This window comes from Triturus cristatus, chromosome 6, assembly GCF_964204655.1.
Source record: "Triturus cristatus chromosome 6, aTriCri1.1, whole genome shotgun sequence".
NCBI classification, from domain to species: domain Eukaryota; kingdom Metazoa; phylum Chordata; class Amphibia; order Caudata; family Salamandridae; genus Triturus; species Triturus cristatus.
Window position 1 is genome coordinate 1553554846 of NC_140589.1, and position 25179 is coordinate 1553580024.

A 25179-nucleotide genomic window follows, 5' to 3' on the forward strand; every position below is an offset into this window, starting at 1 on the left:
CTTTCAGGGTAGGAGCGGAGCGTAGCGCCCCACCTATTTTGAGAAATTCACGAGGATTCATCGACCGGCGCCAAAGTTATTCAAAATAGAATGTTGCGGATTTCCTATGGAAAAGGGGTCCTAACTATAACTACCTACTGGCGACCGCCAGTAGGTAATATATATATATATATATATATATATATATATATATATATATATATATATATCAAAGGCTCCTGTGTCAAAGAAGAAACGCTGCACTCACGGGACCGTCGCCGACTGTTGTCGACAGTAATCTATACTGTTGGGGATGTGGCCGTTTGACCAGCTCCAGCGCCGTGTACAGCAGGGTTCTGTGGTTGGATGAGGGACCCCGTGAGGAAGTACAGTTCCTGGCACAATGGAGGTTTTATCTCTCATGATGGTGTAAGCCGCAAGAGGACAGTGAATAATTGTGTAAAGATCGCGCATGGAAGGGATATGACCATACGGAGGACATTGAATTGAACATTGGAGGCAGGATATGCCTTATTTCCCTCATGCGATTTCCAGACTCGTAATCCCAGAATGCCACATGGAGATTGGAAATCGATCTCGAGAAAGCAGTCCTCTTTCACTGTCAAGTTGCCACATCCTATCATGATAGACTTACCTGTTGAAAACAGACATCATGATAGAATGTGTAAGTGTTTTAACAAGCTGATGAAGGCAGCATGCCGAAAACACGTTCCTTGTCAATAAAAACTTCTGATGGGGTACAGCATTTCTTCTTTGAAACAGGAACCTTTGATATTGGTATGGATCACCGCTTTACAAGCTGCACCCGCCCTCAAGGGTGCAACAATTGCCCTTACGGTGAACTTTTGAGCTTGATATATATATATATATATATATATATATATATATATATATATATATAAATTCAGGAAAGACTACGCCGTGTGCGGTTCAAAGATTTTATTTCAAACTGCCGTTATCAAACGCATTTCAACTGCAAAGCAGCCTTGTTCACTGATAGCGAAATTAAAAATGCGTGGCCATTTTAAAGTGCTTTACGTGCTTGAAAACAAATCACATGATAAACTACAAACGTGATAGATGTGAAAAATAGACTCGTAGTTTTTCAGTTTCACAGGTTATTCATGCCAAGTGGCCAGTCAATTTCATGCTGCAACTTTCGCATTTTACATAACGTTTTTCATAATTGATGAGGAATAGTTTATACAAACCAATCAATTGCAATGTTGTACAAATAAAATTAAAACATATCGAATAAGCGCATTCAGCATTAGTGCTATATTGTCATATTTAGCGCAAATACATTTGTTCCTCATTTTGTATCAATTCTGCTCTTGTGAGCTTTCCATTCTTATTTTTCCGCATAAAATTCTTTTTACGAAAACGCTTACACATTTACGCCCAAGTGGGCTTACATATTCGATTTGTTGCAAATTCATTTCTTGGTTTACTGGTGGATGTCATGACTAGCAACCTTACATACTTATCTGAGTCTGCTCAAAAAATATGTGTATATATTTATACTCATGATTAAAATTCATTACTGCACTATTTACTTAATGGCGGTTCATTACTTACATGATGTGTGTGCAAGTCTTCCTCAATATTTAATCCTCCTGGTTGCTTAGAGTCTAACTCTATTATATAGCGAGACTCTAATCGTCTTAGTTTTTTCTCTCGGTTTCCACCTCTCACATTCTGTTCAACCGCATCTATCACATAGAAAGTCAGGCACTTGATCTCTTTCCCATGCACCTTTTCAAAGTGTCTGGCTACTGGATATGTTCTGTCTCCATTCTTAATAGCCCTCAGATGCTGTAGGCTTCTTTTATGTACTTCCAGAATTGTGCTGCCCACGTACCGCAGGCCACAAGGGCACTGCAGCACGTAGACAGCAAAACTCGTCTTGCACGTATACTTCCCTTTTATCCTACACATTCCATTGGATAGGCCTAGTCTGTATTGCTCAGTGTTTATGCCATGTGTGCAAGCTTTACATTTAACGCATTTCACAAACCCCTCTTTTTTATTCAACCATGTTGTTTTTGGTTTAGCTTTCTTTAAATTGTTACTGACTAAAGACTGTTTGAAAGACCTGGCTTTTCGGAATGTAATTTGTGGTCTCCGAGGCACATTTTTTCCCAAAACTGGGTCATTCTTAATTAAATGCCAGTGTTTGTTCAAAATATTCCTTACATCTTCATGTTGCTGGCTGTATGTTGTAATGAATCTACATTGTGATTCACTTTTTTTGTCATATTTTTTGTCTGTGTCAAAAAGCAGTTCTTCCCTCTTTTTGTTTATTGCTTTCCTCATTCCAGTGTTAATCCAACTGTCTGGGTACCCTCTGCTTTTAAATCTTTGTTTCAGAATGTTGAGCTCTTTCTTTGTCTCCTCAGTCTCGCTGCAATTACGCCTCACTCTAAGGCTTTCCCCATAGGGGATACTGCGTTTGAGATTTACCGGGTGAAAACTATTAGCGTGCAGAAGTGTGTTGCCTGAGGTTGGTTTTCTGAAAAGCTTTGTTTGTACTTTGCCTTCATGGACATATACAGTTAAATCAAGGAAATTCAGATTAGAAGTTCTGATTACACTGGTAAAGCTAAGGTTTAATTTGTTTGTCTGTATCTTATCAATAAAGCTTTTTACTTCTCCTTCAGTGCCCTTCCATACAATAAACAGGTCGTCTATAAAACGGCTCCAGTGCATTATATGATTTCCACTCATTTTGGTACTGCACTTGTATCACCTGCTCCTCCCACCAGCCCATATGCAAATTAGCATAGCTGGGGGTGAAGCAGGTGCCCATCGCAGTGCCACATACCTGATGGTATAATTGCCCATTAAACAACAAATAATTGCTTTTCAGACATTTCTCAATCATTCTTGTGATCATCTTTGTATGTGCCCATAGTTGTATTGGTCTTGTCCCTAAAAAGTGTTTTACGGCTCGTAACCCATCATTGTGCTTAATGCTGGTATATAACGTTGATACATCAATTGTCACTAACAAATAATCACTTTCCCAAGGGAGATCATATATTTTACGTAGAAAATCTCCCGTATCCTGTATATAGCATGGGAGTGTTCTAACTAGGGGGCCTAGAAAAGAATCTACACATTTTGATGTATTCTCTAAAGCACTGCCCATCGCCGAAATTATTGGTCGCCCTGGTGGATTAGTAACATCCTTGTGCACTTCCTCTTGGGACACGTTGCACTTCAAGGTATCTTTTCAATGATTTCGATTCCCACCATTTGGACATTTCTAGACGCTGAAGTTTTTCTAGTCTTCAAATTGGTTGACAAATTAGCTGTTTTGCTGGTAGATTGTTTTTCACCAATATTCAGACCTCCACTTGCACACGCATCGTCAAAAATCTGTAGGGCCGCCTCCTCGCGCTCTTTGATTTCTGCGGCAGACATTGTTTAAATCCCAACAGGTAATCCCGTACACCCGCAACCGCTCTTTGCCTCGGTGAAAATCACGTTGGTTTCAGAGCTTCGCTCTCTCCCTTGCCGTACACCACTAGGTCAGTCTTACCCGTTAGTCTCCAACGTTTTCTGGTAAGTCCGCCGACCGCCCAGTCCGCGATTGTTGGTCTCCGGTGCTGATCCTTTTGTCGATCGGCTGTTCTGCATTGTCGGCTTTGGGGGGTGGCAATCAATTTAAATCCTCTTGTTTCTCCCGAATATTTCTTTGCCACTCCTTAACCCCTTCAGTGCCCATGACGAGCTGGACTCGTCATGGAGCACAGTCGCGCTGTGCCCATGACGAGTCCAGCTCGTCATGGGACCCACCCTTGGGGGAGGCGCTGGCGCTCCCCCCGTGATTCCGCGATCTTTTTTTTTTTGCTGGGGAGGCAGGGGAAGACCTTCCCCTGCCTCCCCCCGCCCCCCCCGCCCGCGTCATCAATGACGTCAGCGCGGGAGCCGCGCTGACGTCACCGGAGGCTTCCCCTTTGCTCTCCGAGGCGCTGGAAGCCATTTGCTTCCTGCGCGTCGGAGAGTAAAGGTCAGTTTTGGGGCTGGGGAGGGGGTATTAGTGTATCTGTGCGGTGGGTAGGGTGGGGGCACAATGTTGGGGGGGGTGGAAATGTGTTTTTGAACACTCTGCTTTGTTCCTGCGCTTGGATCGTCCAAGCGCAGGCGATTTTATGTGAATTGTAAAAAAAAAAAAAAACGCTCGTTTTCGTTTCTTTGTCGTTTTTCACCTTGGGGGTGCTGCTAGCGTGGGATGGGGGTGGGGGGCGAAATAAAGTCAGTCCTAGGGGTTCCAAAGTGGCCAGATTGATTTCATTTGCTTACAAAAACACCAGCATCAGAGTTTGCCAGTGCAGTGTGACTTTCGTTTTCTCGTGTAACTTTGAACTGCATTGTTGTACCAAGGGGGGGGCGAAAGAAAGTAAGACAGAGGGGTTGCAAAGTGGCCAGATTGATTTTATTTGCTTCCAAGTACACCAGCATCAGAGTTTGCCAGTGATGTGCTTTTTTCGTTTTTTTGTCTTCCTTTGAACTGTATTGTTGTTCCCAGGGGGCAAAGTAAAGTTAGACAGAGGGATTGCAAAGTGGCCAGATTGATTTCATTTGCATCCAAGCACACCAGCATCAGAGTTTGCCAGTGCAGTGCGACTTTCGTTTTCTCAGCCTAACTTTGAACAGTATTGTTGTTCCCAGGGGGGGCGAAATAAAGTAAGACAGAGGGGTTGCCAAGTGGCCAGATTGTTTTTATTTGGATCCAAGTACACCAGCATCAGAGTTTGTCAGTGTATTGCTACTTTCGTTTTCTCATCTAACTTTGAACAGCATTGTTGTTCCCAGGTGGGGTGAAATAAAGTAAGACAGAGGGGTTGCAAAGTAGCCAGATTGATTTTATTTGCATCCAAGTACACCAGCATCAGAGTTTGCCAGTGATGTGCTTCTTTCGTTTTTTTGTCTTCCTTTGAACAGTGTTGTTGTTCCCAGGGGGGGCGAAGTAAAGTAAGCCATAGTGGTTGCAAAGTGGCCAGATTGATTTTATGTGCATCCAAGTACACCAGCATCACAGTTTTCCAGTGAATTGCTTGTTTTGTTTTCTGGTCTTCCTTTGAACAGCATTGTTGTTCCCCGGGGGCAAAATAAAGTTAGACAGAGGGATTGCAAAGTGGCCAGATTGATTTTATTTGCATCCAAGCACACCAGCATCAGAGTTTGCCAGTGCAGTGCGTCTTTAGTTCTCTCGCCTAACTTTGAACAGTATTGTTGTTCCCAGGGGGGGCGAAATAAAGTAAGACAGAGGGGTTGCCAAGTGGCCAGATTGTTTTTATTTGCATCCAAGTACACCAGCATCAGAGTTTGCCAGTGATGTGCTTCTTTCATTTTTTTGTCTTCCTTTGAACAGTGTTGTTGTTCCCAGGGGGGGCGAAATAAAGTAAAACAGAGGGGTTGCAAAGTGGCCAGATTGATTTTATTTGCATCCAAATACACCAGCATCAGAGTTTGCCAGTGCAGTGTGACTTTCGTTTTCTCGTGTAACTTTGAACTGCATTGTTGTACCAAGGGGGGGGCGAAAGAAAGTAAGACAGAGGGGTTGCAAAGTGGCCAGATTGATTTTATTTGCTTCCAAGTACACCAGCATCAGAGTTTGCCAGTGATGTGCTTTTTTCGTTTTTTTGTCTTCCTTTGAACTGTATTGTTGTTCCCAGGGGGCAAAGTAAAGTTAGACAGAGGGATTGCAAAGTGGCCAGATTGATTTCATTTGCATCCAAGCACACCAGCATCAGAGTTTGCCAGTGCAGTGCGACTTTCGTTTTCTCAGCCTAACTTTGAACAGTATTGTTGTTCCCAGGGGGGGCGAAATAAAGTAAGACAGAGGGGTTGCCAAGTGGCCAGATTGTTTTTATTTGGATCCAAGTACACCAGCATCAGAGTTTGTCAGTGTATTGCTACTTTCGTTTTCTCATCTAACTTTGAACAGCATTGTTGTTCCCAGGGGGGGTGAAATAAAGTAAGACAGAGGGGTTGCAAAGTAGCCAGATTGATTTTATTTGCATCCAAGTACACCAGCATCAGAGTTTGCCAGTGATGTGCTTCTTTCGTTTTTTTGTCTTCCTTTGAACAGTGTTGTTGTTCCCAGGGGGGGCGAAGTAAAGTAAGCCATAGGGGTTGCAAAGTGGCCAGATTGATTTTATGTGCATCCAAGTACACCAGCATCACAGTTTTCCAGTGAATTGCTTGTTTTGTTTTCTGGTCTTCCTTTGAACAGCATTGTTGTTCCCCGGGGGCAAAATAAAGTTAGACAGAGGGATTGCAAAGTGGCCAGATTGATTTTATTTGCATCCAAGCACACCAGCATCAGAGTTTGCCAGTGCAGTGCGTCTTTAGTTTTCTCGCCTAACTTTGAACAGTATTGTTGTTCCCAGGGGAGGCGAAATAAAGTAAGACAGAGGGGTTGCCAAGTGGCCAGATTGTTTTTATTTGCATCCAAGTACACCAGCATCAGAGTTTGCCAGTGATGTGCTTCTTTCGTTTTTTTGTCTTCCTTTGAACAGTGTTGTTGTTCCCAGGGGGGGCGAAATAAAGTAAAACAGAGGGGTTGCAAAGTGGCCAGATTGATTTTATTTGCATCCAAATACACCAGCATCAGAGTTTGCCAGTGCAGTGTGACTTTCGTTTTCTCGTGTAACTTTGAACAGCATTGTTGTACCAAGGGGGTTGAAAGAAAGTAAGACAGAGGGGTTTGCCAAGTGGCCAGATTGATTTTCTTTGCATCCAAATACACCAGCATCAGAGTTTGCCAGTGCAGTGTGACTTTCGTTTTCTCGTGTAACTTTGAACAGCATTGTTGTACCAAGGGGGGGCGAAAGAAAGTTAGACAGGGGTTGCAAAGTGGCCAGATTGTTTTTATTTGGATCCAAGTACACCAGCATCAGAGTTTGTCAGTGTATTGCTACTTTCGTTTTCTCATCTAACTTTGAACAGCATTGTTGTTCCCAGGGGGGGTGAAATAAAGTAAGACAGAGGGGTTGCAAAGTGGCCAGATTGATTTTATTTGCATCCAAGTACACCAGCATCAGAGTTTGCCAGTGATGTGCTTCTTTCGTTTTTTTGTCTTCCTTTGAACAGTGTTGTTGTTCCCAGGGGGGGGGGCAAAATAAAGTAAGACAGAGGGGTTGCAAAGTGGCCAGATTGATTTTATTTGCATCCAAATACACCAGCATCAGAGTTTGCCAGTGCAGTGTGACTTTCGTTTTCTCGTGTAACTTTGAACAGCATTGTTGTACCAAGGGGGTTGAAAGAAAGTAAGACAGAGGGGTTTGCCAAGTGGCCAGATTGATTTTATTTGCATCCAAATACACCAGCATCAGAGTTTGCCAGTGCAGTGTGACTTTCGTTTTCTCGTGTAACTTTGAACAGCATTGTTGTACCAAGGGGGGGCGAAAGAAAGTTAGACAGAGGGGTTTGCCAAGTGGCCAGATTGTTTTTATTTGGATCCAAGCACACCAGCATCAGAGTTTGCCAGTGCAGTGCGTCTTTAGTTTTCTCGCCTAACTTTGAACAGTATTGTTGTTCCCAGGGGGGGCGAAATAAAGTTAGACAGAGGGATTGCAAAGTGGCCAGATTGATTTTATTTGCATCCAAGCACACCAGCATCAGAGTTTGCCAGTGCAGTGCGTCTTTAGTTTTCTCGCCTAACTTTGAACAGTATTGTTGTTCCCAGGGGGGGCGAAATAAAGTAAGACAGAGGGGTTGCCAAGTGGCCAGATTGTTTTTATTTGCATCCAAGTACACCAGCATCAGAGTTTGCCAGTGATGTGCTTCTTTCGTTTTTTTGTCTTCCTTTGAACAGTGTTGTTGTTCCCAGGGGGGGCGAAATAAAGTAAAACAGAGGGGTTGCAAAGTGGCCAGATTGATTTTATTTGCATCCAAATACACCAGCATCAGAGTTTGCCAGTGCAGTGTGACTTTCGTTTTCTCGTGTAACTTTGAACTGCATTGTTGTACCAAGGGGGGGGCGAAAGAAAGTAAGACAGAGGGGTTGCAAAGTGGCCAGATTGATTTTATTTGCTTCCAAGTACACCAGCATCAGAGTTTGCCAGTGATGTGCTTTTTTCGTTTTTTTGTCTTCCTTTGAACTGTATTGTTGTTCCCAGGGGGCAAAGTAAAGTTAGACAGAGGGATTGCAAAGTGGCCAGATTGATTTCATTTGCATCCAAGCACACCAGCATTAGAGTTTGCCAGTGCAGTGCGACTTTCGTTTTCTCAGCCTAACTTTGAACAGTATTGTTGTTCCCAGGGGGGGCGAAATAAAGTAAGACAGAGGGGTTGCCAAGTGGCCAGATTGTTTTTATTTGGATCCAAGTACACCAGCATCAGAGTTTGTCAGTGTATTGCTACTTTCGTTTTCTCATCTAACTTTGAACAGCATTGTTGTTCCCAGGGGGGGTGAAATAAAGTAAGACAGAGGGGTTGCAAAGTAGCCAGATTGATTTTATTTGCATCCAAGTACACCAGCATCAGAGTTTGCCAGTGATGTGCTTCTTTCGTTTTTTTGTCTTCCTTTGAACAGTGTTGTTGTTCCCAGGGGGGGCGAAGTAAAGTAAGCCATAGGGGTTGCAAAGTGGCCAGATTGATTTTATGTGCATCCAAGTACACCAGCATCACAGTTTTCCAGTGAATAGCTTGTTTTGTTTTCTGGTCTTCCTTTGAACAGCATTGTTGTTCCCCGGGGGCAAAATAAAGTTAGACAGAGGGATTGCAAAGTGGCCAGATTGATTTTATTTGCATCCAAGCACACCAGCATCAGAGTTTGCCAGTGCAGTGCGTCTTTAGTTTTCTCGCCTAACTTTGAACAGTATTGTTGTTCCCAGGGGAGGCGAAATAAAGTAAGACAGAGGGGTTGCCAAGTGGCCAGATTGTTTTTATTTGCATCCAAGTACACCAGCATCAGAGTTTGCCAGTGATGTGCTTCTTTCGTTTTTTTGTCTTCCTTTGAACAGTGTTGTTGTTCCCAGGGGGGGCGAAATAAAGTAAAACAGAGGGGTTGCAAAGTGGCCAGATTGATTTTATTTGCATCCAAATACACCAGCATCAGAGTTTGCCAGTGCAGTGTGACTTTCGTTTTCTCGTGTAACTTTGAACAGCATTGTTGTACCAAGGGGGTTGAAAGAAAGTAAGACAGAGGGGTTTGCCAAGTGGCCAGATTGATTTTCTTTGCATCCAAATACACCAGCATCAGAGTTTGCCAGTGCAGTGTGACTTTCGTTTTCTCGTGTAACTTTGAACAGCATTGTTGTACCAAGGGGGGGCGAAAGAAAGTTAGACAGGGGTTGCAAAGTGGCCAGATTGTTTTTATTTGGATCCAAGTACACCAGCATCAGAGTTTGTCAGTGTATTGCTACTTTCGTTTTCTCATCTAACTTTGAACAGCATTGTTGTTCCCAGGGGGGGTGAAATAAAGTAAGACAGAGGGGTTGCAAAGTGGCCAGATTGATTTTATTTGCATCCAAGTACACCAGCATCAGAGTTTGCCAGTGATGTGCTTCTTTCGTTTTTTTGTCTTCCTTTGAACAGTGTTGTTGTTCCCAGGGGGGGGGCGAAATAAAGTAAGACAGAGGGGTTGCAAAGTGGCCAGATTGATTTTATTTGCATCCAAATACACCAGCATCAGAGTTTGCCAGTGCAGTGTGACTTTCGTTTTCTCGTGTAACTTTGAACAGCATTGTTGTACCAAGGGGGTTGAAAGAAAGTAAGACAGAGGGGTTTGCCAAGTGGCCAGATTGATTTTATTTGCATCCAAATACACCAGCATCAGAGTTTGCCAGTGCAGTGTGACTTTCGTTTTCTCGTGTAACTTTGAACAGCATTGTTGTACCAAGGGGGGGCGAAAGAAAGTTAGACAGAGGGGTTTGCCAAGTGGCCAGATTGTTTTTATTTGGATCCAAGCACACCAGCATCAGAGTTTGCCAGTGCAGTGCGTCTTTAGTTTTCTCGCCTAACTTTGAACAGTATTGTTGTTCCCAGGGGGGGCGAAATAAAGTTAGACAGAGGGATTGCAAAGTGGCCAGATTGATTTTATTTGCATCCAAGCACACCAGCATCAGAGTTTGCCAGTGCAGTGCGTCTTTAGTTTTCTCGCCTAACTTTGAACAGTATTGTTGTTCCCAGGAGGGGCGAAATAAAGTAAGACAGAGGGGTTGCCAAGTGGCCAGATTGTTTTTATTTGCATCCAAGTACACCAGCATCAGAGTTTGCCAGTGATGTGCTTCTTTCGTTTTTTTGTCTTCCTTTGAACAGTGTTGTTGTTCCCAGGGGGGGGCGAAATAAAGTAAGACAGAGGGGTTGCAAAGTGGCCAGATTGATTTTATTTGCATCCAAATACATCAGCATCAGAGTTTGCCAGTGCAGTGTGACTTTCGTTTTCTGGTGTAACTTTGAACAGCATTGTTGTACCAAGGGGGTTGAAAGAAAGTAAGACAGAGGGGTTTGCCAAGTGGCCAGATTGATTTTATTTGCATCCAAATACACCAGCATCAGAGTTTGCCAGTGCAGTGTGACTTTCGTTTTCTCGTGTAACTTTGAACAGCATTGTTGTACCAAGGGGGGGCGAAAGAAAGTTAGACAGAGGGGTTTGCCAAGTGGCCAGATTGTTTTTATTTGGATCCAAGCACACCAGCATCAGAGTTTGCCAGTGCAGTGCGTCTTTAGTTTTCTCGCCTAACTTTGAACAGTATTGTTGTTCCCAGGGGGGGCGAAATAAAGTTAGACAGAGGGATTGCAAAGTGGCCAGATTGATTTTATTTGCATCCAAGCACACCAGCATCAGAGTTTGCCAGTGCAGTGCGTCTTTAGTTTTCTCGCCTAACTTTGAACAGTATTGTTGTTCCCAGGGGGGGCGAAATAAAGTTAGACAGAGGGATTGCAAAGTGGCCAGATTGATTTTATTTGCATCCAAGCACACCAGCATCAGAGTTTGCCAGTGCAGTGCGTCTTTAGTTTTCTCGCCTAACTTTGAACAGTATTGTTGTTCCCAGGGGGGGCGAAATAAAGTTAGACAGAGGGGTTGCAAAGTGGCCAGATTGATTTTATTTGCATCCAAATACACCAGCATCAGAGTTTGCCAGTGCAGTGTGACTTTCGTTTTCTCGTGTAACTTTGAACAGCATTGTTGTACCAAGGGGGTTGAAAGAAAGTAAGACAGAGGGGTTTGCCAAGTGGCCAGATTGATTTTATTTGCTTCCAAGTACACCAGCATCAGAGTTTGCCAGTGATGTGCTTCTTTCGTTTTTTTGTCTTCCTTTGAACAGTGTTGTTGTTCCCAGGGGGGGCGAAATAAAGTAAGCCATAGGGGTTGCAAAGTGGCCAGATTGATTTTATGTGCATCCAAGTACACCAGCATCACATAGTTTTCCAGTGAAGTGCTACTTTCGTTTTCTGGTCTTCCTTTGAACAGCATTGTTGTTCCCCGGGGGCAAAATAAAGTTAGACAGAGGGATTGCAAAGTGGCCAGATTGATTTCATTTGCATCCAAGTACACCAGCATCAGAGTTTGCCAGTGCAGTGCGACTTTCGTTTTCTCGTCTAACTTTGAACAGTATTGTTGTTCCCAGGGGGGGGCGAAATAAAGTAAGACAGAGGGGTTGCCAAGTGGCCAGATTGTTTTTATTTGCATCCAAGTACACCAGCTTCAGAGTTTGCCAGTGTATTGCTACTTTCGTTTTCTCATCTAACTTTGAACAGCATTGTTGTTTCCAGGGGGGGCGAAATAATGTAAGACAGAGGGGTTGCAAAGTGGCCAGATTGATTTCATTTGCATCCAAGTACACCAGCGTCAGAGTTTGCCAGTGTATTGCTACTTTCGTTTTCTCGTCTTCCTTTGAACAGCATTGTTGTTTCTAGGGTGGGAGAGGTTACCATTTCTGTAGGTACTGCAATACCTGGTTGATGGGTGAATTGGAAAACACAATGTGCACCATGGTTCTGTGTTTATGGATGTGGTCTACCATACTGCTTATGTTTTGTAAGGATGTAAGCAATGGACAGTGAAACGTTTCCCTTCAGGGCCCTCTAGTCATGTCCATAACTTTTCCGGTGAAACCACTCGCTGATTTCTGAATAGTTAGTGAGAGATCGTTTAGGTAACCATGTTGTTTCTGCTTACATTTCACATGCTTGGCATTCCCTAGGAGGTTTTTTTTTTGTCAGCGTATTACTCTTATCAAGTGCATAATTTGAATTGAGCCACATCCAAGTGTTTATAGCGGGCACAATTAGGTTATAGCTGAAGGCAGTGCGAGTTTCTCTCAGTGGGCAAGTATGGCGTTCAGTGGGGATGTGGCACTATGGCCGGAGCTGTTGAATTTCGAAATGGGGAACCGGGTTCAGCATTTATGACCAGTCCACCACACCACTGTACTGAGGGAGCGCATTCCCATGCTACACCGTAGAAGGCCCCACTGGACCTTAGAAGGCTTGATGTCTTAGCACAAGCAGGTGTACTGTAGTGGTGTCAACTTACAAAAAAAGAACAAAGTACAAGTAGAGGTATAATACTGCACTAAATGGCAGACACGCAAAACACAGGAACACACTGGGTAGGCACTTCTACGGGCATGGAGAACAGAATTTCCTATAATGTAAAGACTTCCTTCACACAATAGAGAGGGTGTGAATTAAGTTTGGAAGTGTCTTTGCAGGAGGAGAAATTTGAGGTTAGTTTTGAAGGACTGGGAAGAGGGAGGGGGTGGTCCGGAGCTGAGGCTCAGTTCCAGATTCTCGCCGCGTTGCTTGTAAAGGATTGGGCCATCAATCTTTCCTTTTTGAAAGTGGGAGGGTCAAACAATACATTTTGCGCAGTACGTGATGGTCTAGAGCATTATATGCATATGTTACAATAAAGTTTTTTTTCCTCTTTTTTTTCTAGACTAAAGCTTTTCAACGGTGGCTGTTCTGCAGTTTTGTGTAGTTGCATTGTGTTGGTAAGAAATTTTTTGTTGTTGTATTTACACCAAATGAGTAATAATATAATGTCCGAATGAATTTTTTTGTAAGTGATGTCATAATGGCGGCATATTTAGTTAGTGGTTTGAGCATGAAATTCTTTGCGATGTGTTTTGCATAGTCTTATGTGTAATTGTTTTTCTCTTTCTTTTTTAGTGGAATATTGTTGATCCATACTGTGTCTGTACAGAGTTGGTGGTGGTGAGTAGTTTTGCTGCCTCTGGCAAGTGAGTGGTATTGTTTTGGAGTATATTTGAGTTTTTGATACAGGTGCTTTTTGCTTATTACTTATTTTACAAAGAGTTTGTTGTTGTTGACAAGTTACATTTATTAGTAAGCAATATGGCTAGCCGTAGAATGACTGCTCAACAGGTGGTCGGTATGCTTCTTGAATCTTCCTCTGATCATGATTATGAGACTGACAGTGCGTCTGAGGGAGAGGAGGGAGGGGAAGATTCTGGCAGTGAGTTTTCACTCAACATGGAATCATCGGATGATGAAGGTACTCTCAGTGCAGATGAAGGTACTCTTGGTGTGGATGAAGCAACTCTCAGTGCGGATGAAGTGCCTGTCTTAGAGGAGGAAACTGCTGTGCCGATGGTGCAAGAGGCATCTGGATTGCAGTCTGAGGCTGCTAGGCTTCCTACTGGAAGTGCTGGACTTTGGGTTGATCCAAACATGGTGCAGCCGGTGTTGCCTGCCTTTAGCGGTGTTGCAGGGTGTACAGTGAATTGTGAAAACTTTTTGCCTATACAGTTTTTTCAGTTGTTTATGGATGATGTATTTTTGGGTGAGATTGTTGAGCAGACGAATTTGTATGCTGAACAGTTTTTGAGGATCAACAGCGACAAACTTAGGCCCCAGTCTAGAGCTACCCGGTGGACTCCCACATATCTGGAAGAGATTAAGAAGTTTTTGGGTTTGACTTTATTGATGGGTGTGGTAAGGAAGCCAACCTTGGCTTCATATTGGTCTACTAGCCCCTTGTTGGCAACTGCCATATTTCCTGCAGTTATGACTCGTAATCGGTATTTACTTTTGCTACGTATGCTGCATTTTGTTGATAATTCAATGGCGTTGCCACGAGATCACCCTGACTGTGACCGTCTTTTTAAGATTCGGCCCGTTCTTGATCACTTTGTGGATCGATTTTCTGAGATCTATACTCCAGGGAAAGAAATATCTATTGATGAGTCTTTGGTCTTGTTCAAGGGCCGTTTGGTTTTTAGGCAGTACATCCCTAGCAAGAGGGCACGCTATGGAATTAAGCTGTATATGTTGTCTGAGAGTAGGACAGGATATGTATTTAATTTTCGTGTGTACACTGGTAGAGATTCTGCTATTGACCCCCCAGGATGTCCGTCCACTTTTGGAGTTGCAGAGAAAATTGTGTGGGATCTTGCTAGGAGACTGTTTAACAGAGGCCACCATTTGTACCTTGATAACTTCTATACTGCTGTGCAATTATTTAAGGAATTGTATAAAGTGGACACTTTTGCATGTGGCACAATCCGCTCTAACCGTAAAGCTTATCCGAAAGAGCTTGTTTGCAAAAAACTTCAGAGGGGGCAGTGCAGTTCCTTGCGTAGTGATGAACTACTAGCTGTGAAATTTGTGGACAGGAGGGATGTGTACATGCTGACTACCATCCATGATGAGAGTACTTCACCTGTGGCTGTTTGGGGTCAGGTTGCTGAAGTGCGCAAACCTGTGTGCATTCTAGACTACAATAAGCACATGGGTGGTGTTGACAGAGTAGATCAGAGGTTGGAACCTTACTCTGCTATTCGGAAGGCTTATGTTTGGTATAAGAAGTTGGCCATCCATTTCTTCGAATTAGCAATGTTCAATGCTTTTATTGTGTTCAAGGAGTGTTCTGCGTTTCAGCACTCTGTGATAGCTAGCCTTGTTGTTGTGGAACAGGCAAGTGTTCCTAGATTTGGAGTGGTGGAGGATGTGGTTCGATTGAAAGATCGCCACTTTCCTGATTTCATCCCTCCCACACCGGCAAAAGATTTTCCCACTAGGAGATGTAGAGTCTGTTGGCGAAGAGATAAGCGGAAGGAGACTCGTATGTACTGCTCCGACTGTCCATCTAAACCTTTTGGGCCCTTGCCTGCCGCGGGTACTTGGGCCTCCCACACAAGTGAGGCACCATTTTTACCGGGAGACCTGGGGGAACGCTGGGTGGTGGTAAATTTGTGTGAGCCCGGTGATGCCACTACTTTCCCACCCCAAAATGTGTGAAAAAAGTGATTTTTTCAGCAAAAATTGAGGTTTGCAGGGGATTCTGGGTAAGGAAACGTTGGGGGATCCACGCAAGCCATACCTCCCTGGAAGCCGCCGGGTGTCTAGTTTTCAGAAATGCGTGGGTTTGGTAGGTTTCCCTAGATGGCCGCCGAGCACCGGGCCAAAAACCCAAGTGACCCCCCTTGCAAAACCAGGTGGTTTTGCGACAGGCCATTTTGATGTCGCCTCACTGCGTTTAGGGCCCTTGCCTGCCGCGGGTACTTGGGCCTCCCACACAAGTGAGGCACCATTTTTACCGGGAGACCTGGGGGAACGCTGGGTGGTGGTAAATTTGTGTGAGCCCGGTGATGCCACTACTTTCCCACCCCAAAATGTGTGAAAAAAGTGATTTTTTCAGCAAAAATTGAGGTTTGCAGGGGATTCTGGGTAAGGAAACGTTGGGGGATCCACGCAAGCCATACCTCCCTGGAAGCCGCCGGGTGTCTAGTTTTCAGAAATGCGTGGGTTTGGTAGGTTTCCCTAGATGGCCGCCGAGCACCGGGCCAAAAACCCAAGTGACCCCCCTTGCAAAACCAGGTGGTTTTGCGACAGGCCATTTTGATGTCGCCTCACTGCGTTTTGGGCCCTTGCCTGCCCGGGTACTTGGGCCTCCCACACAAGTGAGGCACCATTTTTACCGGGAGACCTGGGGGAACGCTGGGTGGTGGTAAATTTGTGTGAGCCCGGTGATGCCACTACTTTCCCACCCCAAAATGTGTGAAAAAAGTGATTTTTTCAGCAAAAATTGAGGTTTGCAGGGGATTCTGGGTAAGGAAACGTTGAGGGATCCACGCAAGCCATACCTCCCTGGAAGCCCCCGGGTGTCTAGTTTTCAGAAATGTATGGATTTGGTAGGTTTCCCTAGATGGCCGCCGTGCCCCGGGCCAAAAAGCCAAGAGACCCCCCTTGCAAAACCATGTGGTTTTGAGATAGGCAATTTTGATGTCACCTCACTATGTTTTGCGCCGTTTCCTGTCGCGGGCACTAGGCCGACCCACACAAGTGAGGTACCGTTTTTCTCGAAAGACTTTGGGGAACGCGGGGTGGGTGGAAATTTGTGGATCCACGCAGATTCCAGAACTTTCCACGACAGAAATGTGGGGAAAATGTGTTTTTTTTGCCAATTTTTTAGGTTTGCAAGGGATTCTGGGTAACAGACCCTGGTGGGAGGCAGTCAAGTCACCCCATCCTGGATTCCCCTGGGTGTCTAGTTTTCAAAAATGTATATGTTTGCTAGGTTTCCCCAGGTGCCCGCAGAGCTAGGGTTCAAAAACTACAGCTAGTCATTTTTCCAAAAAAGGGTCATTTTTCACTGCGAAATTGAGGTGTGACCAGGTTGCGTTTTGCGCCGTTTCCTGTCGCGGGCACTAGGCCGATCCACACAAGTGAGGTACCGTTTTTCTTGTAAGACTTTGGGGAACGCGGGGTGGGTGGAAATTTGTGGATCCACGCAGGTTCCGGAACTTTCCACGACAGAAATGTGGGGAAAATGTGTTTTTTTTGCCAATTTTTTAGGTTTGCAAGGGATTCTGGGTAACAGACCCTGGTGGGAGGCAGTCAAGTCACCCCATCCTGGATTCCCCTGGGTGTCTAGTTTTCAAAAATGTATAGGTTTGCTAGGTTTCCCCAGGTGCCCGCAGAGCTAGGGTTCAAAAACTACAGCTAGTCATTTTTCCAAAAAAGGGTCATTTTTCACTGCGAAATTGAGGTGTGACCAGGTTGCGTTTTGCGCCGTTTCCTGTCGCGGGCACTAGGCCGATCCACACAAGTGAGGTACCGTTTTTCTTGTAAGACTTTGGGGAACGCGGGGTGGGTGGAAATTTGTGGATCCACGCAGATTCCGGAACTTTCCACGACAGAAATGTGTGGAAAATGTGTTTTTTTTGCCAATTTTTTAGGTTTGCAAGGGATTCTGGGTAACAGACCCTGGTGGGAGGCAGTCAAGTCACCCCATCCTGGATTCCCCTGGGTGTCTAGTTTTCAAAAATGTATAGGTTTGCTAGGTTTCCCCAGGTGCCCGCAGAGCTAGGGTTCAAAAACTACAGCTAGTCATTTTTCCAAAAAAGGGTCTTTTTTCACTGCGAAATTGAGGTGTGACCAGGTTGCGTTTTGCGCCGTTTCCTGTCGCGGGCACTAGGCCGACCCACACAAGTGAGGTACCGTTTTTCTCGTAAGACTTTGGGGAACGCGGGGTGGGTGGAAATTTGTGGATCCACGCAGATTCCGGAACTTTCCACGACAGAAATGTGGGGAAAATGTGGTTTTTTTGCCAATTTTTTAGGTTTGCAAGGGATTCTGGGTAACAGACCCTGGTGGGAGGCAGTCAAGTCACCCCATCCTGGATTCCCCTGGGTGTCTAGTTTTCAAAAATGTATAGGTTTGCTAGGTTTCCCCAGGTGCCCGCAGAGCTAGGGTTCAAAAACTACAGCTAGTCATTTTTCCAAAAAAGGGTCATTTTTCACTGCGAAATTGAGGTGTGACCAGGTTGCGTTTTGCGCCGTTTCCTGTCGCGGGCACTAGGCCGATCCACACAAGTGAGGTACCGTTTTTCTCGTAAGACTTTGGGGAACGCGGGGTGGGTGGAAATTTGTGGATCCACGCAGATTCCGGAACTTTCCACGACAGAAATGTGGGGAAAATGTGTTTTTTTTGCCAATTTTTTAGGTTTGCAAGGGATTCTGGGTAACAGACCCTGGTGGGAGGCAGTCAAGTCACCCCATCCTGGATTCCCCTAGGTGTCTAGTTTTAAAAAATGTATAGGTTTGCTAGGTTTCCCCAGGTGCCCGCAGAGCTAGGGTTCAAAAACTACAGCTAGTCATTTTTCCAAAAAAGGGTCTTTTTTCACTACGAAATTGAGGTGTGACCAGGTTGCGTTTTGCGCCGTTTCCTGTCCCGGGCACTAGGCCGACCCACACAAGTGAGGTACCGTTTTTCTCGTAAGACTTTGGGGAACGCGGGGTGGGTGGAAATTTGTGGATCCACGCAGATTCCGGAACTTTCCACGACAGAAATGTGTGGAAAATGTGGTTTTTTTCACAATTTTTTAGGTTTGCAAGGGATTCTGGGTAACAGACCCTGGTGGGAGGCAGTCAAGTCACCCCATCATGGATTCCCCTGGGTGTCTAGTTTTCAAAAATGTATAGGTTTGCTAGGTTTCCCCAGGTGCCCGCAGAGCTAGGGTTCAAAAACTACAGCTAGTCATTTTTCCAAAAAAGGGTCATTTTTCACTGCGAAATTGAGGTGTGACCAGGTTGTGTTTTGCGCCGTTTCCTGTCGCGGGCACTAGGCCGACCCACACAAGTGAGGTACCGTTTTTCTCGTAAGACTTTGGGGAACGCGGGGTGGGTGGAAATTTGTGGATCCACGCAGATTCCGGAACTTTCCACGACAGAAATGTGGAGAAAATGTGTTTTGTTTGCCAATTGTTTAGGTTTGCAAGGGTTTCTGGGTAACAGACCCTGGTGGGAGGCAGTCAAGTCACCCCATCCTGGATTCCCCTGGGTGTCTAGTTTTCAAAAATGTATAGGTTTGCTAGGTTTCCCCAGGTGCCCGCAGAGCTAGGGTTCAAAAACTACAGCTAGTCATTTTTCCAAAAAAGGGTCATTTTTCACTGCGAAATTGAGGTGTGACCAGGTTGCGTTTTGCGCCGTTTCCTGTCGCGGGCACTAGGCCGATCCACACAAGTGAGGTACCGTTTTTCTTGTAAGACTTTGGGGAACGCGGGGTGGGTGGAAATTTGTGGATCCACGCAGATTCCGGAACTTTCCACGACAGAAATGTGTGGAAAATGTGTTTTTTTTGCCAATTTTTTAGGTTTGCAAGGGATTCTGGGTAACAGACCCTGGTGGGAGGCAGTCAAGTCACCCCATCCTGGATTCCCCTGGGTGTCTAGTTTTCAAAAATGTATAGGTTTGCTAGGTTTCCCCAGGTAACCGCAGAGCTAGGGTTCAAAAACTACAGCTAGTCATTTTTCCAAAAAAGGGTCTTTTTTCACTGCGAAATTGAGGTGTGACCAGGTTGCGTTTTGCGCCGTTTCCTGTCGCGGGCACTAGGCCGACCCACACAAGTGAGGTACCGTTTTTCTCGTAAGACTTTGGGGAACGCGGGGTGGGTGGAAATTTGTGGATCCACGCAGATTCCGGAACTTTCCACGACAGAAATGTGGGGAAAATGTGGTTTTTTTGCCAATTTTTTAGGTTTGCAAGGGATTCTGGGTAACAGACCCTGGTGGGAGGCAGTCAAGTCACCCCATCCTGGATTCCCCTGGGTGTCTAGTTTTCAAAAATGTATAGGTTTGCTAGGTTTCCCCAGGTGCCCGCAGAGCTAGGGTTCAAAAACTACAGCTAGTCATTTTTCCAAAAAAGGGTCATTTTTCACTGCGAAATTGAGGTGTGACCAGGTTGCGTTTTGCGCCGTTTCCTGTCGCGGGCACTAGGCCGATCCACACAAGTGAGGTACCGTTTTTCTCGTAAGACTTTGGGGAACGCGGGGTGGGTGGAAATTTGTGGATCCACGCAGATTCCGGAACTTTCCACGACAGAAATGTGGGGAAAATGTGTTTTTTTTGCCAATTTTTTAGGTTTGCAAGGGATTCTGGGTAACAGACCCTGGTGGGAGGCAGTCAAGTCACCCCATCCTGGATTCCCCTAGGTGTCTAGTTTTCAAAAATGTATAGGTTTGCTAGGTTTCCCCAGGTGCCCGCAGAGCTAGGGTTCAAAAACTACAGCTAGTCATTTTTCCAAAAAAGGGTCTTTTTTCACTACGAAATTGAGGTGTGACCAGGTTGCGTTTTGCGCCGTTTCCTGTCGCGGGCACTAGGCCGACCCACACAAGTGAGGTACCGTTTTTCTCGTAAGACTTTGGGGAACGCGGGGTGGGTGGAAATTTGTGGATCCACGCAGATTCCGGAACTTTCCACGACAGAAATGTGTGGAAAATGTGGTTTTTTTCACAATTTTTTAGGTTTGCAAGGGATTCTGGGTAACAGACCCTGGTGGGAGGCAGTCAAGTCACCCCATCATGGATTCCCCTGGGTGTCTAGTTTTCAAAAATGTATAGGTTTGCTAGGTTTCCCCAGGTGCCCGCAGAGCTAGGGTTCAAAAACTACAGCTAGTCATTTTTCCAAAAAAGGGTCATTTTTCACTGCGAAATTGAGGTGTGACCAGGTTGCGTTTTGCGCCGTTTCCTGTCGCGGGCACTAGGCCGACCCACACAAGTGAGGTACCGTTTTTCTCGAAAGACTTTGGGGAACGCGGGGTGGGTGGAAATTTGTGGATCCACGCAGATTCCGGAACTTTCCACGACAGAAATGTGGAGAAAATGTGTGTTTTTTGCCAACTTTTTAGGTTTGCAAGGGTTTCTGGGTAACAGACCCTGGTGGGAGGCAGTCAAGTCACCCCATCCTGGATTCCCCTGGGTGTCTAGTTTTCAAAAATGTATAGGTTTGCTATGTTTCCCAAGGTGCCCGCAGAGCTAGGGTTCAAAAACTACAGCTAGTCATTTTTCCAAAAAAGGGTCATTTTTCACTGCGAAATTGAGGTGTGACCAGGTTGCGTTTTGCGCCGTTTCCTGTCGCGGGCACTAGGCCGACCCACACAAGTGAGGTACCGTTTTTCTCGTAAGACTTTGGGGAACGCGGGGTGGGTGGAAATTTGTGGATCCACGCAGATTCCGGAACTTTCCACGACAGAAATGTGGAGAAAATGTGTTTTGTTTGCCAATTGTTTAGGTTTGCAAGGGTTTCTGGGTAACAGACCCTGGTGGGAGGCAGTCAAGTCACCCCATCCTGGATTCCCCTGGGTGTCTAGTTTTCAAAAATGTATAGGTTTGCTAGGTTTCCCCAGGTGCCCGCAGAGCTAGGGTTCAAAAACTACAGTTAGTCATTTTTCCAAAAAAGGGTCATTTTTCACTGCGAAATTGAGGTGTGACCAGGTTGTGTTTTGCGCCGTTTCCTGTCGCGGGCACTAGGCCGACCCACACAAGTGAGGTACCGTTTTACTCGTAAGACTTTGGGGAACGCGGGGTGGGTGGAAATTTGTGGATCCACGCAGATTCCGGAACTTTCCACGACAGAAATGTGTGGAAAATGTGGTTTTTTTGCCAATTTGTTAGGTTTGCAAGGGATTCTGGGTAACAGACCCTGGTGGGAGGCAGTCAAGTCACCCCATCCTGGATTCCCCTGGGTGTCTAGTTTTCAAAAATGTATAGGTTTGCTAGGTTTCCCAAGGTGCCCGCAGAGCTAGGGTTCAAAAACTACAGCTAGTCATTTTTCCAAAAAAGGGTCATTTTTCACTGCGAAATTGAGGTGTGGCCAGGTTGCGTTTTGCGCAGTTTCCTGTCGCGGGCACTAGGCCGACCCACACAAGTGAGGTACCGTTTTTCTCGTAAGACTTTGGGGAACGCGGGGTGGGTGGAAATTTGTGGATCCACGCAGATTCCGGAACTTTCCACGACAGAAATGTGTGGAAAATGTGGTTTTTTTGCCAATTTGTTAGGTTTGCAAGGGATTCTGGGTAACAGACCCTGGTGGGAGGCAGTCAAGTCACCCCATCCTGGATTCCCCTGGGTGTCTAGTTTTCAAAAATGTATAGGTTTGCTAGGTTTCCCAAGGTGCCCGCAGAGCTAGGGTTCAAAAACTACAGCTAGTCATTTTTCCAAAAAAGGGTCATTTTTCACTGCGAAATTGAGGTGTGGCCAGGTTGCGTTTTGCGCAGTTTCCTGTCGCGGGCACTAGGCCGACCCACACAAGTGAGGTACCGTTTTTCTCGTAAGACTTTGGGGAACGCGGGGTGGGTGGAAATTTGTGGATCCACGCAGATTCCGGAACTTTCCACGACAGAAATGTGTGGAAAATGTGGTTTTTTTGCCAATTTGTTAGGTTTGCAAGGGATTCTGGGTAACAGACCCTGGTGGGAGGCAGTCAAGTCACCCCATCCTGGATTCCCCTGGGTGTCTAGTTTTCAAAAATGTATAGGTTTGCTAGGTTTCCCCAGGTGCCCGCAGAGCTAGGGTTCAAAAACTACAGCTAGTCATTTTTCCAAAAAAGGGTCATTTTTCACTGCGAAATTGAGGTGTGACCAGGTTGCGTTTTGCGCCGTTTCCTGTCGCGGGCACTAGGCCGATCCACACAAGTGAGGTACCGTTTTTCTCCTAAGACTTTGGGGAACGCGGGGTGGGTGGAAATTTGTGGATCCACGCAGATTCCGGAACTTTCCACGACAGAAATGTGGGGAAAATGTGGTTTTTTTGCCAATTTTTTAGGTTTGCAAGGGATTCTGGGTAACAGACCCTGGTGGGAGGCAGTCAAGTCACCCCATCCTGGATTCCCCTGGGTGTCTAGTTTTCAAAAATGTATAGGTTTGCTAGGTTTCCCCAGGTGCCCGCAGAGCTAGGGTTCAAAAACTACAGCTAGTCATTTTTCCAAAAAAGGGTCATTTTTCACTGCGAAATTGAGGTGTGACCAGGTTGCGTTTTGCGCCGTTTCCTGTCGCGGGCACTAGGCCGACCCACACAAGTGAGGTACCGTTTTTCTCGTAAGACTTTGGGGAACGCGGGGTGGGTGGAAATTTGTGGATCCACGCAGATTCCGGAACTTTCCACGACAGAAATGTGTGGAAAATGTGTTTTTTTTGCCAATTTTTTAGGTTTGCAAGGGATTCTGGGTAACAGACCCTGGTGGGAGGCAGTCAAGTCACCCCATCCTGGATTCCCCTGGGTGTCTAGTTTTCAAAAATGTATAGGTTTGCTAGGTTTCCCCAGGTGCCCGCAGAGCTAGGGTTCAAAAACTACAGCTAGTCATTTTTCCAAAAAAGGGTCATTTTTCACTGCGAAATTGAGGTGTGACCAGGTTGCATTTTGCGCCGTTTCCTGTTGCGGGCACTAGGCCGATCCACACAAGTGAGGTACCGTTTTTCTCGTAAGACTTTGGGGAACGCGGGGTGGGTGGAAATTTGTGGATCCACGCAGATTCCGGAACTTTCCACGACAGAAATGTGGGGAAAATGTGTTTATTTTGCCAATTTTTTAGGTTTGCAAGGGATTCTGGGTAACAGACCCTGGTGGGAGGCAGTCAAGTCACCCCATCCTGGATTCCCCTGGGTGTCTAGTTTTCAAAAATGTATAGGTTTGCTAGGTTTCCCCAGGTGCCCGCAGAGCTAGGGTTCAAAAACTACAGCTAGTCATTTTTCCAAAAAAGGGTCTTTTTTCACTGCGAAATTGAGGTGTGACCAGGTTGCGTTTTGCGCCGTTTCCTGTCGCGGGCACTAGGCCGACCCTCACAAGTGAGGTACCATTTTTCTCGTAAGACTTTGGGGAACGCGGGGTGGGTGGAAATTTGTGGATCCACGCAGATTCCGGAACATTCCACGACAGAAATGTGTGGAAAATGTGGTTTTTTTCACAATTTTTTAGGTTTGCAAGGGATTCTGGGTAACAGACCCTGGTGGGAGGCAGTCAAGTCACCCCATCCTGGATTCCCCTGGGTGTCTAGTTTTCAAAAATGTATAGGTTTGCTAGGTTTCCCCAGGTGCCCGCAGAGCTAGGGTTCAAAAACTACAGCTAGTCATTTTTCCAAAAAAGGGTCATTTTTCACTGCGAAATTGAGGTGTGACCAGGTTGCGTTTTGCGCCGTTTCCTGTCGCGGGCACTAGGCCGATCCACACAAGTGAGGTACCGTTTTTCTCGTAAGACTTTGGGGAACGCGGGGTGGGTGGAAATTTGTGGATCCACGCAGATTCCGGAACTTTCCACAACAGAAATGTGTGGAAAATGTGTTTTTTTTGCCAATTTTTTAGGTTTGCAAGGGATTCTGGGTAACAGACCCTGGTGGGAGGCAGTCAAGTCACCCCATCCTGGATTCCCCTGGGTGTCTAGTTTTCAAAAATGTATAGGTTTGCTAGGTTTCCCCAGGTGCCCGCAGAGCTAGGGTTCAAAAACTACAGCTAGTCATTTTTCCAAAAAAGGGTCATTTTTCACTGCGAAATTGAGGTGTGACCAGGTTGCGTTTTGCGCCGTTTCCTGTCGCGGGCACTAGGCCGACCCACACAAGTGAGGTACCGTTTTTCTCGAAAGACTTTGGGGAACGCGGGGTGGGTGGAAATTTGTGGATCCACGCAGATTCCGGAACTTTCCACGACAGAAATGTGGAGAAAATGTGTTTTTTTTGCCAATTTTTTAGGTTTGCAAGGGTTTCTGGGTAACAGACCCTGGTGGGAGGCAGTCAAGTCACCCCATCCTGGATTCCCCTGGGTGTCTAGTTTTCAAAAATGTATAGGTTTGCTAGGTTTCCCAAGGTGCCCGCAGAGCTAGGGTTCAAAAACTACAGCTAGTCATTTTTCCAAAAAAGGGTCTTTTTTCACTGCGAAATTGAGGTGTGACCAGGTTGCGTTTTGCGCCGTTTCCTGTCGCGGGCACTAGGCCGATCCACACAAGTGAGGTACCGTTTTTCTCGTAAGACTTTGGGGAACGCGGGGTGGGTGGAACTTTGTGGTTCCACGCAGATTCCGGAACTTTCCACGACAGAAATGTGTGGAAAATGTGGTTTTTTTGACAATTTTTTAGGTTTGCAAGGGATTCTGGGTAACAGACCCTGGTGGGAGGCAGTCAAGTCACCCCATCCTGGATTCCCCTGGTTGTCTAGTTTTCAAAAATGTATAGGTTTGCTAGGTTTCCCAAGGTGCCCGCAGAGCTAGGGTTTAAAAACTAGAGCTAGGCACTTTGCAAAAAAAGGGTAATTTTGCATTGTGAAAATGTGGTGTGACCACGTTGCGTTTTGCGCCGTTTCCTGTCGTGGGCACTATGCCTACCCACACAAGTGAGGTACCATTTTTATCGGGAGACTTAGGGTAATTCAGATTTGTAAAGGAACTGTTATTATCTATTGACTTTCCATGCATTTCTGCTTTCCAAATGAAA